A 15,924-nucleotide genomic window follows, 5' to 3' on the forward strand; every position below is an offset into this window, starting at 1 on the left:
TGAAGGTGTCCAGAGATTCCTGGGAGTGTTTCTCCCAATATAATTTGGGCACAAAATGGAATCAGAACAATCTTGAGCTTAAATTAGTACTGAAAGTTTACAGACCTTCTGCTAATGGCATGTAATAATTGTTTCACTGGAGGCCAACTGAGTCACTAGTTTTGCATGAGCAATTTCCTAATGGGCACAAAAGCAGAATGTTATTTCTTCTCAAAGGAAAGGTTAATTGCATATGACTGCCTAAGAATTGAGCAGAGAATTGGGGTATAGGCCCAATTAAGGACCAGCAGGCCTCTGGCCTCCACCACCACCAGTTCTGTCCCCCGAGGCCTCAGATACTGGCCAGCTCTAGTCTAACCACTTCCTAGGAGCCTTTGTACCATGAGCTTTGAAACCAGAGCCTCTCCCAGAATAAATCCAGACCAAGAAGTTAGTTCATCCTGGCCAACTCCTTCCAGAGAGGCAAGATTTAGACTCTTTCCCTGAGTCCATGGTTTCTTAGAAGTGTGGTCAGTCCATAGTGTGGTGACTCGTTTCAACGAGGGTTCACCCCAGGATGCTTCTATTTCCAGTCTTATGGTGGGACCAAACCTGAGAAGTGGTCAGTATAGGTGGGCCCATTCTGAACAGTTTCAGAGCACCTTGATCCATCATTCATTTTTTAGACAAGTTTACAGGTGGCCAGTCCCACTGTGCGGTGGTAAACTGAGTTTTGGCAGACCATGCTGGCTATAAGGAGCCCATCAGAGAGCAGCACAGCAGAGTGATCAAGAGTTAGAGCTCTGGACCCAACTGTATGATCTTGGGCAAGTGACATAACCTCTCTGGGACTCAGTACCTTCCTCCATAAAATGGGGATAATTATAGTACTTACCTCAAATGTAAGTGGTTTTGAGGAATGAATAGGTTAATATACCTAAAAATGCTTAGAATGGTGCCTGAAACGTGGTAAATGCCATATAAGTATTTGCTATTGTTTTTTTGAGCATGGCCAACAGATAGGTATATAAAAATCAGTCTGATATAATTAAAAACAAATGAAAGTGCACTTAAATAGGCTTCAGCTTTGACTGGATTTCCTTAGATATCTGGCTATATTACAGCATGTGGGCACATATTTGATAATTGTTCAAGAGCAACTATTCAAAACACTTCTCAAACTGGTCTTAGCACAAGATTATTCCAGGAGACGTTTATTAGGTGTGCTAGAAAATTATTTTCCTGCAGCAAACAAATTTGTTTGTCCCTCCATTAAACAAAATTTAATTGATTTATTGACTCCAGGACTTCTCAGTCTTTCATGTGATCTGTGCATTATGAAACCCAGGAGAGAGATTTGCTATGCACGGTTTACCAAGTGTAATTGAATGCAGAACCCTTTGTTCTTAGAGTTCTGGTACATTCACTATCTTTCCCAATCTGTGTTCCCAAGGGGATGCTAGTGGATGTTACTTGGCAACTAACAGAAAGATTATTAATGTCAAATAACATTTAAGTGTTGCCTTCCTAATTCCTAATTGGCACGAACAAGTCATATCACACTGGAAACAAAGATTTGCAAGTGTGGAAACTAATGTGCGTTTCTAGATTCAGAGACTTCAAAGACCAGTAAAATCAATGGGTTGCTACTATTTTATCTTGCCAAGAAAGATCATTGAAATAAATTGTCATTTATTATTACCATTGTTTCATACAAGAAAGATATTTTAACAACCAAAAAAGTGAAGGAATAATATAATTTAAGAGTAAAGGGCAACTATTGAAACTGAATGTATTTAGCTATATAAAAAATTCACTACATTATTTGCATTTTGTCCTTTTGCCTTGAATCGGGGAAAACTTATTCTTGGTCTGTTGTTTGGGAATCACTGAAGTCTACAGCAGCACATGGAGCTTGTCAAATTAACCTTGCATATTTCAGATTTGTTTTATTTTGCAAAAGATTGCTTCTTTCTTATTTATTGGCCCCATTAGTCACTGTTACGGAGTCCTACATGTCTGGATGGTTATCACATATATGTCTGGATATTATCATCATGTAGAGACATGGTGCTTTTATCTTGCTGGTATGTTAGGAACCCTGTGGCACAGTGGATGGGCCACTCCAGGCATACCACTGTCCTGTAAACACATCTCCATGCTTCTCTGGGCATTTTTTCCAGACTTACAGCTATATCCTCTGGAAATCCCTTCTGTAATAAAGGAACACCCTCTCTTTTCTCAGACTCTCTGAAGGTATACCACCTTGCCTTAATTAAGACATGGTTCTCCCTTGAGGAAGCTACAACTTCTGCAGTCTCTCAAGTAGAAGTTATTCATTTCCCCCCTCCATATGGGTTAGAAGGAGAGGCCAGTGTCTTCTTTATTCCCCAATACAACTTCCAGACCCCCTTGATCCACCTGTGTATAAAAACTGCTTGAAACACTCTCCTCTCAGACTTCAGGAATACTCCCTGCTTCTGGTTTCCTCCTACCTCTCCTGCTTTTCAGACTCCTTCAGAGGATCCTTTCCTCATCATCCCTTCAAAGTTGTCATTCCTTGGCTTGATCTAAGACCTTCCTCTTTCTCACTTTACATTCTTTCCCTAAAATTTCTCATCTAATTCCGTAGTATCAATTACCATCTATTTGCTAATGAGTCTCAGATATTTACCTCTTGTCCAAAACTCTTCTGGGCTTCATACCTGTATCCTCCTACTCGTCCTCCATGTATCCCACAGGTTCCTCAATTCCTCAACACATTCATAACTTCTCCCAGAACCGGGAGAAGAATATGTTTCCTATTTCAGACACTGCGCTGTCATCTGAAGACCCAAAGCTGAAAGCCAAGGGACGTTTCTTCTTTTTTCTTCACCTTCCACAATCCCAGTGTCCAAATCCCATTTTTCCTGGAGATCAGTCCAGTTAACCTTCCAAATATCTCTAAAAATCTATCATTTTCTCTTTTCCTGGACTAGTCCCTGCTCTTATGCAAGTTACCATCGCCTCTTGACTGTGTAGACTCCAGCCTCACCCCTTCAGTGTTTTCTTCATTCTGCAGAGTGATCTTTCTGCTCAGATCTGATTACAACATCCCCAGGCCTGAAACCCTTCAATGGCTTCCCCTACTCAAACTCTTTAACTTGATGGCAAGGTCCTTCCTGGTCTAGCCCATGCTTGCTTCTGCAGCCTGTGTTGTCTTCTCTCCACACCCAACGACTCTCAGCTCTTAAAGAAGCCGCACTCTCTTAGGATTCTAGGGCTTTGCACATGTTACTCTGAAACACTTCTCCCCACTACACATACACCATCCACCCCACACCTCCCTTTGCCCAGCCATTTTTCTCTTATTTCAGGCCTTGGCGCACATATCTCTTCCTCCAGGAAGTTTCCCCAGATGCCTCACTTTAGTATTAGTTTAGGAGCCCCCCACTCTGTGCTCACATAGAATGATATCCTTTCCCTACTGTAGAATTTCATACACAAACAATAATTATTTGTTTATTTGTCTGTCTCCTCCACCAAACTATAAGCTCAGGACGACATGGACCATGTTGCTTTTATTAACCATTATATCCCTTGAGCCTAGCACTTGGCCAGCTCATAATAGGCACTCAGTAATATTTGGAATAAATGAATTAATGCAATTGATGGTTGTTTTTGATTTTAAGTGTCCTAGTAGTGGACATATCACTTAAGTCCCAAGAGGAAACAGCATCATCAAAATAGGATAATTCAGGGACAGGTGACTTACAAAGGGATTACGTATAAATATGGGGTAGAGAAGAACCAGTAGTAATGATACGGTTACTGTTACCACCCTTAGTCCAGAAGCTGCTACAGAACAGGAAGGAGAGAGAGTCATGTGCAGTCAGACACTCGAGAGCACCACTGGCTTTTGGTTAAGAGACACAGCCAGCTTAAGGCTACGGCCAGGGTTCAACCAAAGAAATATAACTAGTAGGAGATAAATATTAGGAGATTTATTACAAGGAATTGGCTTATGTAATTGTGGGGGGCTGGCAAGGCAAGGCCAAAATCTGTATAGGAGCAGACCATCAGGAAGGGCAGGGTGGGACTCTCTCATCTCTCAGGATGAAGCTCCTGTCCAGAGGGAGAATTTGTTCTTCTGGGAAGCCTTGGTTCTGCTCTTTGAGGCCTGTCAATGGATCAAGTCAAGCCCAACCAGCTTCCTTAGGATAATCTCCCTTACTTAGAGTCAATTAATTATTGCCTTGAATCACATCTACAGAATACTTTCACAGCAGTATTAGTATTTGTTTGAATAACTAAAAACTGTAATTTAGCTAAGTTGCTACATAAAATTGATCATCTCAGCTAACTTGAAGGAAGGGAGCCAGGGAATATACACCCTGACCTCACTCTTCGGGTTCTCCATTGGCTGAGCCCGATCAGTAGTCAGAGGCAGGATCTATTGATGGAGTCCTTAAGGTTACTGGATTCCACACACTACCTGGAGTGTGAGGGAGGGAGATGAAACCAAGCTTGGACCACTTTGTGGGTTGAATGTGAAATTTCTCAGAGAGACGAATGAGGATTAATTTTCAGTAGTTTTAAAGAAAGAAGCTCCTTAAAGAAGAGAGGAGCCTCAAAATTAGAGAGCCTCAAAGTTAGGAGCCTAAAAAGAAGAGGAACCCAAAAGGTTAGAAACAGGGGTATTTCTCTCAAGGGCTCCTGTATGAAAGGTTTGTCTTATTTTGTGCTTTTCCTTTGGGCTAGACAGGCCCACGTAGTGTACAGTTCCACATATTTCCCCCTTAAGTCAGAAATCCCATGACTCATGCCAAGGCTTCCTGACAATTTCGATGCATCTCTACCAGTTCATGTGGTGTGTTATGAGGAATAAAGAGCCAGGGCAGTATAAAGGGATTTGGCGTGACCCACATCCTTTTTCCAGTGGCTGTCCACATGGGGAAACCGAAGCCTGGTGACTGAGGGCCAGCCACTCCTGAAGTGGAAGGAAAGCCACCAGCTGGACAGCTCAGGTACTGTGAGGTAAGCCCACCTGCCAGTCTTTCCCAAATGCAAAATAATGAGATGACGCTGGAAGACGGTCAACCGTCTCCTGGGTGATGTTTACTTTTCATGGTTAAAAGTTCAGACTCTGAAGTTAAACTGTCAAGGTGAAATCCACTTAACCTTAAGCTGCTTCACCACTTGCTGAGTATATGAGATTTTAGACAGGGCGCTTAACCTATAAAAAGAAAATCTGCATGGAGATTAAATTAATAAAAATTTCAGAGAAGTACATGGTGTCAAATGAATGCTAGCTATTATTATCACCATCAAAAGCAAATTGATATGTTCAATTTCCTAAATACAATACAATTCAGGAACTCTTCATGAATTTAGAGCAGGGGTCAGCAAACAAAGCCAAATCCAGTGTGTTGCCTGTTTTGTAAATAAAGTTTTACTGGAACACAGCCATGCCCAGTCATTTACAAGCTGTCTGTGACTACATTTGCTCTGCAGAGTTGCATAGTTGGCACAGAGATGGTATGACCCACATAAACTAAAATATTTATATTTTGTAAATATCGAGTATGTAAATATCCTTATCTTTTTATAAATAAAGAAAAAGAGTACCAACCCCTGATTTAGAATATGAAAGTGATAACTTGAAAGAGATTACATGAAACTGCTTTGTATTCACAAGAATAGATACCCTATTACAATACATTACATTCAGTTTTTCCCAAAGAATCTTACCACTCATGACACAATATTCAGAAAAAGGTGTAAAGGATGTTCTCCTCCATGCATATTCCTCCACCCCCTTTTAAAAAATTTTTGCCTTGACTAAAAAGAGAAGTCTGAAATAAGATTTCAAAATTGAATTTTAAAGATAAAGAGCCAGAAAATTCCTTTTTATGCACAACTTTGATGGCAGTCTGTCCATAGCAAGTTAGTTCAGTAGGTTACAGAGGGGTGCTACTGAAATCAATGTCAAGACTTTGACCCATAACTGGGTGCTGATGTTTTGTTCTGTACAATGACCTCAAATACAGATCAATAGCTGTTTCCAGTCAGCTCCTTCACCAAGGTACGCAGGGCCTCATAGTGCTATGCCAGGTGAAACTTTGGCCCTCCAGAATTTATCATCACTACTGATAGAATCAGTCAAGAAATATGCCCTTATGTGGTGATTCAGAAACATCCTGTTTACCTGTGCTAGAGGACCTGTTTCCATGGACCATACCATTTGTGTATTCAGGGAAACACGTGGGTTGACCAAATAGGGCCTTATAGGTGAGATCAGTTGGGATTTAGAAGAAATATTAAACTACTTAAAACACTCTCTTCTGGCCATCTGCCTATCCTTTGTTGCAATGTTTCCCCTACCTTTTCCTTCTTTACTAATTACTACATGCTCCTGACCTTGACTTGGCAAATCTGGCTTTGTTTTCTAAATCCTGATTTAAAAAGTGGCAGCCTGCTTCTGCTCTCCATCTTTCCTAGATTCTCCCCTCCATGTTTTTATTCAAACCTGGTAACTTGACCCTGAATTTCTGTTAGTTCCTCTGTTACTTGTTTTTGGAGAGAGAGATGAGCCCCTTCACACACATAAAACAGTCCTGCAATGGCAAAAGCCTATCAGTGCAAACAGGATCAAATGTGGAGAAGGTCAAATACTCAGCCTTGTATTTCCTCACTTCCTACTGTAGTCAGCATCACATCCATGATCAGTCTGCACTAAAAATCTTCACGTGAATTATATATATGAAAAGTAGACATTTGGGAAAATGCTTTATTTCTAAAACACAATGTCCTGTCTCATAGCCAAGCATACTTATTTTAAAGAGTTGGTATGCAATTAATGTATTTGGAACACATGACTGATTAAAAATAGCAGCACTGTTAAGTTCTAACTTTGTTCTTTTGCCAGTTTTGAAGTTCTGTGAGAGCAAAGGATTTAACGATCATAGTAACTAGATAAAACCGAAGCTTGTGTACGTTTGCCTGCTTTGTCTCATTGAACATGTCCAAATCTGCATATGTAATCCAGATCAGGTACTGCGACGGCAGATTTTCTCAGTTCAGTAGATCATTTAAGACCCTTACGTCACTCAAGGTTTTCTAATATATTTTACATGTTAGCTTACTTTATTAGATACACTTGTTTTCAGTGGAGCTGGACTTGATAATAATAATAATAAAGCACAATTTAGAGGGTTGTTCAACAAAATAAGCCTTTATTTTTCAAGCTTACCATACCCTAAACCTTGTGCTTCCTGAAATTCCTTTTGAATTTTATCCTCTGGAACAGGTTTCTTTTCAGAAAAGAAAAAAAAAATTTATTGATCTGTTAAATGTATTTATTTAGCTATTTATTTAGCTCAGTCCTTAAAAGCCATTTCTGCCTTGCCAGTTCATGAAACCAAATGTACCAAAATATTTATTTCTTTTACCTCTGTGCTTCTAGAAACACTAAATTAAATAACTATATTAATCAGTTCAATTAAAAGCTTGTGGTTGGGGCCTTCACACTTAACCACATACACTTGTGTTATCTTTAGTCAGCCCCCAGTTATCCTCCACGGCTTCTGTCTGGGACTCAACTAATGATGGAACCTCCTGCTTCAGAAAAAAACACACCTCACATGGCCTCCAGCCAACTCCAGACCTCTGTACCATCAGTTATTCTCTCTTCGCTCTTCAAATTCCCCCTCCTCGTTCTCTCCCTTCAGGCTGTAAACAGGTTGAAGTTTCTCTGATTCTAAAACTTTTTTTTTTTTTTTTTTTTTTTTGCGGTATGCGGGCCTCTCTCTGTTGTGGCCTCTCCCATTGCGGAGCACAGGCTCCAGACGCGCAGGCTCAGCGGCCATGGCTCACGGGCCCAGCCGCTCCGCGGCGTGTGGGATCTTCCCGGACCGGGGCACGAACTCATGTCCCCTGCATCGGCAGGCGGACTCTCAACCACTGCGCCAACAGGGAAGCCCTCTAAAACTTTTTAAATGAATACATAGAAGTAAAATAAAAAGTAAACCTTGCTTCTTCTATGCGCTCTCTCTCAACCTACAATCCTTTCTCTCATTTTTTAAACTGATTTACTTCTTCAAAGGATAAATCTATACAGATTGTCTCTGTTGTCCTACTTCCACTGAATTCTGCAAATCTGATTTCTTCCTCACCATTCTACAAAGATTATTTTGGTCCTCTTCCTCGTTAGTCTTTCTGTGACATTTAACATGATCAAACACTCACTAATGTTTAGAGGGTACCTCCATTTTCTTCTGGCTTTATTGTTTTCGTGTGCAGCAGAGGCCACGGGTGTAGCACTTTCTTTGCCATCCACAGGGAAGGAGTGAATTTTATGATTAATGAGTTTGGGATAAGGAGCAGAGTTTGCTTCCTCAATAATAGGAAATGGCTTAAATAAATTATAATAAATCCATATGATGGAATAATGCTTCCTCAGCTTCTTCCTTGCATGAGAACACATGTCCTTCCTTGCCTCTCCTTACTGTGAGGTAGTTGGGAGGCTGTCATTGACTGACAGTAAGATTGTATAGTTCTGGTAAGCCTGCCTAGCTAACAGACCTAAAGGCACATCCTCTAACCTTTGTTAGCAATAAAAGTGATTGTTTTGATCTCCATTTGCCTCTCTCAGTTGGTGCCAAAGTCCGTGGAGTAGATAGGTGTTTTGCATGGGTCCCTCTCCCAAAACTCCAAAGCCTGCTTCTTCAGCCTCTTTTTATGGCTTTCATGTCTTTCTCCTCCTTTTGCACATATCCGTAGGTACTATATCATAGCACAAATTACATTGCATTTTGTAACATTTTTCTAATTATGAAAGTAATTCTTGCTATAGAAAATGTTTTAAATAAAAACGCATAAAGACAAACGTGAAAACTTAGAATCCAGAGATGTCCTTTAACAATTTGGAAGCTTTCCTTCTAGTCTTTTTTCTAAGGGTATAATAAAAAATTATATGTGTGTGTATGTGTGTGTGTGTGTGTGTGTGTGTGTGTATATATATATATATATACACATACATGTATAATTTTTCATCATTGGAATCAAATTTTATATACTTTTGTTTCCTGCTTTTTTTCAAATTTACAGTGAACATTTTTTCCCTATCATTAAACATCCTTCTAAAATAAGATTTTCAGTGCCTGTATAACATTCTATTGTATGAATTTTTCATAATTTATTTAAACAATTTCCTATTATCAAAAACTGTTCCTCTTTTTTACTGTTAAGTATACTAGCTATTTATTCATGTTTATTACATGCCAAGAACTATCTTATGTCTTTTTATAAAGGTTGCTTCATTATTTATCACAACAATCCAGTGAGGAGGTGAGGTCCTCACCATTTGACAGGAGAGGAAATTGAGGTTCAGAGACTTGCTCACCACATACAGCTAACTGGTGGCAGAGTTTAAGCCCTGGTCATCTGACTCCAGCTCATGTCCTCTGAATCACCTCTCTGTGCTCCACCTCTAAATGATGTGATAAACATCCTAGCACATAAATGACTGTAATGTCAATGTTTTAGAACACTTTTTGATCACACAAGACCATCCTTTTTCATTGCAAACAATCAGAATTATCAGATACGCACATATTTTTTAAAAGTTTCAATTCTTACATCACACCATTCTCAAAAATAAAGTCAAGATGAATTAAGAGTTAAATATTTTAAATATATATAAAATGTGGCAGATAATATGGGAAATGTATTTGTAAATTTAACAGTAGAGGAGACACAAACTCCAGATGCAGTAAAGGAAAGGATAGACAGATATAACTACAGAAAAATGTAAAACTCCCCTCAATAAAACACACCAATCATTGGACACTGGTTGGATTAGGCTGCCCAGAATCTAATCACCTTCCTTTAAGTAACAGCTGATTCCTGTTTGTCCATCCAACACCCCCCCTCACTGCCCCCCTCAGCTACTGCTGTTCCAGGGCAGTTGGCTCCACTTCTGATTCCAGGGAGGTCAGGAGATCTGTGCTCAGTTAATAAAAACAACACAACCACCTAATAGTGATTGTTTCAGAAATGGGCACAAATTCTAAGGCAGAAATATTAGAGTCAAATTCAACTGTTGGCTTCTGTTTGACCTGTTGCCGAAGCTGATTTTCCATCTTCTCCTGGACTTGGTGTTGAATGATGTGAGCTGTTAACTGCAAAGTAGAACCTGAAAGTGAAGCTATCACAATCAAAGGCACAATGTAAACTCCACAAACAGAAATTTTTGTCTGTTCGATTCGCTCACTGATGAATTTTTAGTTTCCTAGAACATTGCCTAGTACATAGTAGGCACTGAAATATTTGTTAATGAATGGAGAGAGAAAAAAGCTAAGTCTTGATGACATGAGTTAAACCCTGATTCCAAGTGTACTTGCCACCAGTCCAAACTTGGGCTTTTTAGATATTTAATAAATTTCCGTTATTACTTAAGGCAGTTTGATTTGACTTTTCTCTCATTTGCAACTTGCTTCGGTTTGAATGATTGTGTCCCACAAAATGCACATGTTGAAATCCTAACCCCCAAGAGTGATGATACTAGTAAGTGTGGCCTCTGGGAGGTGATTAGGTCAGGAGGGTAGAGCCCTCATGAATGGGATTAGTGCTACAATAAAAGAGATCCCACTTATCATTGCTCTTTTAAACAGTCAATATTAATCTAGATTTACCTATATATTTACTCTTTCTGTTGCTTTTTTTTGTCCTTTGTGCATCTCTGCTTCCACCTATTATTATTTTTCTTCTTTTTTTTTTTTTTTTTTCTTTAGCATAGGCAGCTGGTGGGAAGTTCTCTTAATGTTTGTTTGTCTGAAAATGATTTATTTCACCTCTTTTTTAAAGGCTGTTTTCACTGGGCATAGAATTTTAAGATTGGCATTTCCTCCCCCATGCTTTGAAGCCATCATTCCATATATTTTCTGTAGTCCAGTGTTTCTGTTGAGAATACAGCTGTCATTAAAATGTTTGTTCCTTTAAAGGTAGTATGTACTTTTACCCATTTCTGACTGCTAAGATTTTTTTTAATTGCCTTTTATTTTCAGCAGTTTTAGTAAGAAGGACCTAGGTTTAGTTTCTGAGCATTTATCCTGCTGTCATTCTGAGAACCTCTTGAATAACTTTCATTGATTCTGAACATTTTCAGCCATTATTTCTTCCCTATTGCTTCTGCCCCATTCTCTTTCTGTTCTCCTTCTGGAGGTTAGATATTTTCACTCTGCCTCCTGTATTTCTTATTTCATTATTTTTTATTGAGTTATAATTGACATAACATTACATTAGTTTCAAGACTGGTATATATTGCAAAATGATTCAATACTTGTATATATTACAAAATGATCACCATAATAAGTCCAGTTAACATCCATCAGCATACAGAGTTACAGCTCTTTTTCTCATGATGAGAACCTTCAAGACCCACTCTCCTAGCTACTTTAAAATATGCAATACAGTATGATTAACTGTGCTGTATATAACTATTATCACTGTGCTGTACGTTATATCCCCATGACTTATTCACTTCATAACTGGAAATATGTACCTTCTGACCCCCTTCACCTGTTTCACCCCCCCAACTCCCACCTCAGGCAACCACAATCTATCCTCTATATCCATGAGCTCCAGTATTTTTGTTTGTTTGTTTATTTAAGATTGCACAGAAAAGTGAAATCATACAGTATTTATCTTTTTCTGTCTGACTTATTTCACTTAGTATAATACCCCCAAGGGTCCATCCATGTTGTCACAAATGGCAAGATTTCATTCTTATTCATGGCTGAATAATATTGCATTGTATATATATAATACCACATTTTTCTTTATCCATTCATCCATCAGTGGACACTTAGGTTGTTTCCATGTCTTGGCTATTGTAAATAATGCAATGAATATTTTCTCTTTAGAGGCACATATATCTTTGATGAAAATAAACACTAAAAAACAAAGAAGAAGAAGAAAGTGAAAGAGATCTCTAGAAGTTAATCAGATATAAATGGATTTCTTTATAGGAAAACGCCAGACAACCCTCTGATCATACTAAAGTGTTTGCATGTTAGTATCTGTCTTAAAAAGCAAAGAGGTTTTTATTTTATTTGTCAGACAATGGAGCATTGCTGTAAACTTTTGAGCAGAAGAGACCCATTTGTTATGGCAAGTGGTGATGGAAAGAAGTAAATTGAAAATGTCTTAGGAAAATTTTTTTTTAAATAACAACAATGCTGCTATGAACATGGGGGTGCATATATCTTTTTGAATTAGTGTTTTCATCTTCTTTGAACACATACCCAGAATTGGTATCGCAGGATCATAAGGCAGTTCTGTTTGCAATTTTGGGGAAAACATCCGTACTGTTCTCCATAGTGGCTGCACCAATTTACATTCCCACCAACAGTGCACGAGGGTTCCCTTTTCAACACCTCCCCCCAACACTTACTATTTCTTGTCATTTTGATGATGGCCATTCTAACAGGTGTGAGGTGATATTTCATTGTGGTTTTGATTTACATTTCACTGATGATTAGTGATGTCGAGCATCTTTTCATATGCCTGTTGGCCATCTGTATGTCTTCGTTGGAAAAATGTCTCTTTAGATCCTCTGCTCATTTTTTAATCTGATTGTTTGGGTTTTTGCTATTGAACTGTATCAGTTCTTTTTTTTTTTTTTGTATCAGTTCTTTATACATTTTGGATATTAACCCCTTATCAGATATGTGATTTGCAAATATCTTTTCCCATTCAGTAGGTTGCTTTTTCCTTTTGTTGATGATTTCCTTTCCTGGGCAGAAGCTTTTTAGTTTGTTTATTTTTGCTTTTGTTGCCTTTGCTTTTGTTGTCAAATCCCAAAATCAGGTCTTACCTTCAAGTCTTTGATCCATTTTGAGTTAATTTTTGTGTATGGTGTAAGAGAGTGGTCTAGTTTCATTCTTTGGCATGTGGCTTTCCAGTTTTCCCAACACCACTTATTGAAGAGGCTCTCCTTTCTCCACTGTATATTCTTTGATCTTTGATTGTAAACTAATTGACCCTGTGTGGGTGGATGTATTTCTGGGCTGCCTATTCTGTTCCATTGATCTATGTGTCTGTTTTTATGCCAATGCCATGCTGGTTTGATTGCTATAGCTTTGTAGTATAGTTTGAAGTCAGGGCATGTGATACCTCCAGCTTTGTTCTTTCTCAAGATTACTTTGGCTGTTTGGGGTCTTTTGTGGTTGCATACAAATTTTAGGATTGCTTGTTCTACTTCTGTGAAAAATGCCATTGTAATTTTGATAGGGATTGCATGGAATCTATACATTGCTTTGGGTAGTATGGACATTTTAACAATATTAATTCTTCCAATCCACGAATATGGAATATCGTTCCAATTATTTGTGTTTTCTTCAATTTCTTTTATTAATGTCTTATAGTTTTCAATTTACAAGTCTTTCACCTCGGTTAAATTTATTCCTAGGTATTTTGTTCTTTTTGATGCACTTGTAAATGGGGTTGTTTTCTTAATTTTTCTTTAGTGTATAAAATGCAACAGATTTTTGTATATTGATTTTGTATCCTGCAACTTTACCAAATCCGTTAATTAGTTTAACGGTTTTTTGGTGGAGTCTTTAGGGTTTTCTATATATAATATCATGTCATCTACAAATAGTGACAGTTTTACTTCTTCCTTTCCAATTTGGATGTCTTTTATTGCTTTTTCTTGCCTAACTGTTCTGGCTAGGACTTCCAACACTATATTGAATAAGAGTGGTGAGAGTGGGCATCCTTGTCTTGTTCCTGATCTTAAAGGAAAAGTTTTCAGCTTTTCACCATTGAGTATGATGTTAACTGTGGGCTTGTCATATATGACTTTTATAACTTTGAGGTACGTACCTTCTATACCCACTTTGTTGAGAATTTTAATCAAAAATGGATGTTGAATTTCATTATTTTTATTTTATTTTTTTAAAATAAACTTATTTATTTATTTATTTTTGTCTGCATTGGGTCTTCGTTGCTACTCGCGGGCTTTCTCTAGTTGCAGCAAGCGGGGGCTACTCTTCGTTGTAGGGGGGCTGCTCTTCGTTGCAGTGCCTGGGCTTCTCATTGTGGTGGCTTCTCTTGTTGCAGAGCAGGGGCTCTAGGCATGCGGGCTTCAGTATTTGTGGCACGCAGTCTCAACAGTTGTGGCTCACGGGCTCTAGAGTGGAGGCTCAGTAGTTGTGGCACACGAGCTTAGTTGCTTCGCGGCATGTGGGATCTTCTCAGACCAGGGCTCGAACCCGTGTCCCCTGCATTGGCAGGCAGATTTTTAACCACTACACCACCAGGGAAGTCCCATCCATTATTTTTAATATTCAGTTCTTTTTTACTTCATGCTCCACTTTGGATTTTTTGCCTTACCTATCTTCTAGTCCTTTATTATTTATTTCAAATGTGTTGATCTGAGGATATTAATAAAAACTAATTATTAATATATACAATAAAAGTGATCCCACAGGGCTCCCCCTTTGCCATGTGAGGATACAATCAGAAAAAAGAGCCCTCACCTGACCATGCTGGCACCCTGATCTCCAGAACTGCGAGCAATAGATTTCTGTTGTTTATACACTGTTCAGTCTGTGGTATTTTGTTACAGCAGACCAAATGACTAAGACACAGAACTGACACCAAGGGTGGAACTGCTGCTGTAACAAATACCCAGAAATGTGGAGTGTCTTTGGAACTGGATTATGGGTACAGACTAGAAGAGTTTTGATGTACATGCTAGAAAAAGCCTACATAACTGTGAATGAATGGTTAAGGGTGACTCTGAGAAGAGCTCGGAAGAGGAAAACTATAGCAAAAACCTCAGTTTTCTTAGAGAAAAACTAAGTGGTTGTTAACAGAATGATAGTAAAAATATGGATGATAAAGGTCATTCTGTTGAGGTCTCAGACGGAAATGAGGAACATGTTACTGGAAACCGAAGGGAAGGCTATCCTTGTTTTAAAATGGCGAAGAGCTTAGTTGAATTGTGTTCCTGTCCTGCTGTTTTGTGGAAGGTAGAACTTGTAGGCATGAAAAGTGGCTATGTGGCTGAAGAAATTTCTAAGCAAAGTGTTGAAGGAGCAGCCTGGTTTCTCTTAAATGCTTATGGTAAAGCTCAAACGGAGAGAAATGACTTAAAGATGGAATTGTTCACCAAAAAGGAAGCAGAACTTTAAAATTTGGGAAATTTTCAGCCTATCCATTTTGAAAGAAATAAGAAAGAACACAATGTGGCCAAATTTGATAAGGCAATTGACGTGGATTGACCATCTCAGTGGAAGACAGGAACTATTTTCAAGATAATGGGGAGATCAGGTTGGCCGTGCAAACAAAAGCCAGGACCTATTGTTCAAGACAATGGAAGAATGACCCTGAAGGCATTTCGGACTGGCCCTATGTCACAGGTCCAGAGTTCAAGGGCCTGGGGGCACATATCGATTTCAAAAAAGGGGCTGCTGGCTGCCCCACAAAGCAGGCTCTGCTCCCCAAATACCCGTGCTGTGCTCCTCAGCCTCCAGGTGCCACACATGGCAGCCATGGTGTCTGCCCCTGTGGAGGACACAAGTAATAAACCTTGGAGGAGTCCCTACTGAGTGCAGAGTGCAGTAGCCCTGGAAGCATGGACAGCTCCACCTAGATTTGGAAGAGTGAAACCTCCCAGAGCAGTGGACTCAGGATGGGGAGGGGCCACTGCAGAGAGTCCCCCATTAGGTCAATGACCAGTGGGGCTGTTGGCACAGGGCTGCCCCTGATACCACAGTCCCAGAGAAGATGGGCATGGGACTCCAGCCTGTGAGAGCTGCCCCGTGGGCTGCATCCAGCAAAGCTGTGGGAGTGAGGCCACCCAGAGCCTTGGGGGCCCACCGCCCACCCCAGTGTGTCCAGAGGTGAGCTTTAAGGTTTTGGACTTGCTCGGAAACTATTACCCCTTTCTTCTTCCCT

This window comes from Tursiops truncatus, chromosome 9 (genome assembly GCF_011762595.2).
Source record: "Tursiops truncatus isolate mTurTru1 chromosome 9, mTurTru1.mat.Y, whole genome shotgun sequence".
In the NCBI taxonomy this organism is placed as follows: domain Eukaryota; kingdom Metazoa; phylum Chordata; class Mammalia; order Artiodactyla; family Delphinidae; genus Tursiops; species Tursiops truncatus.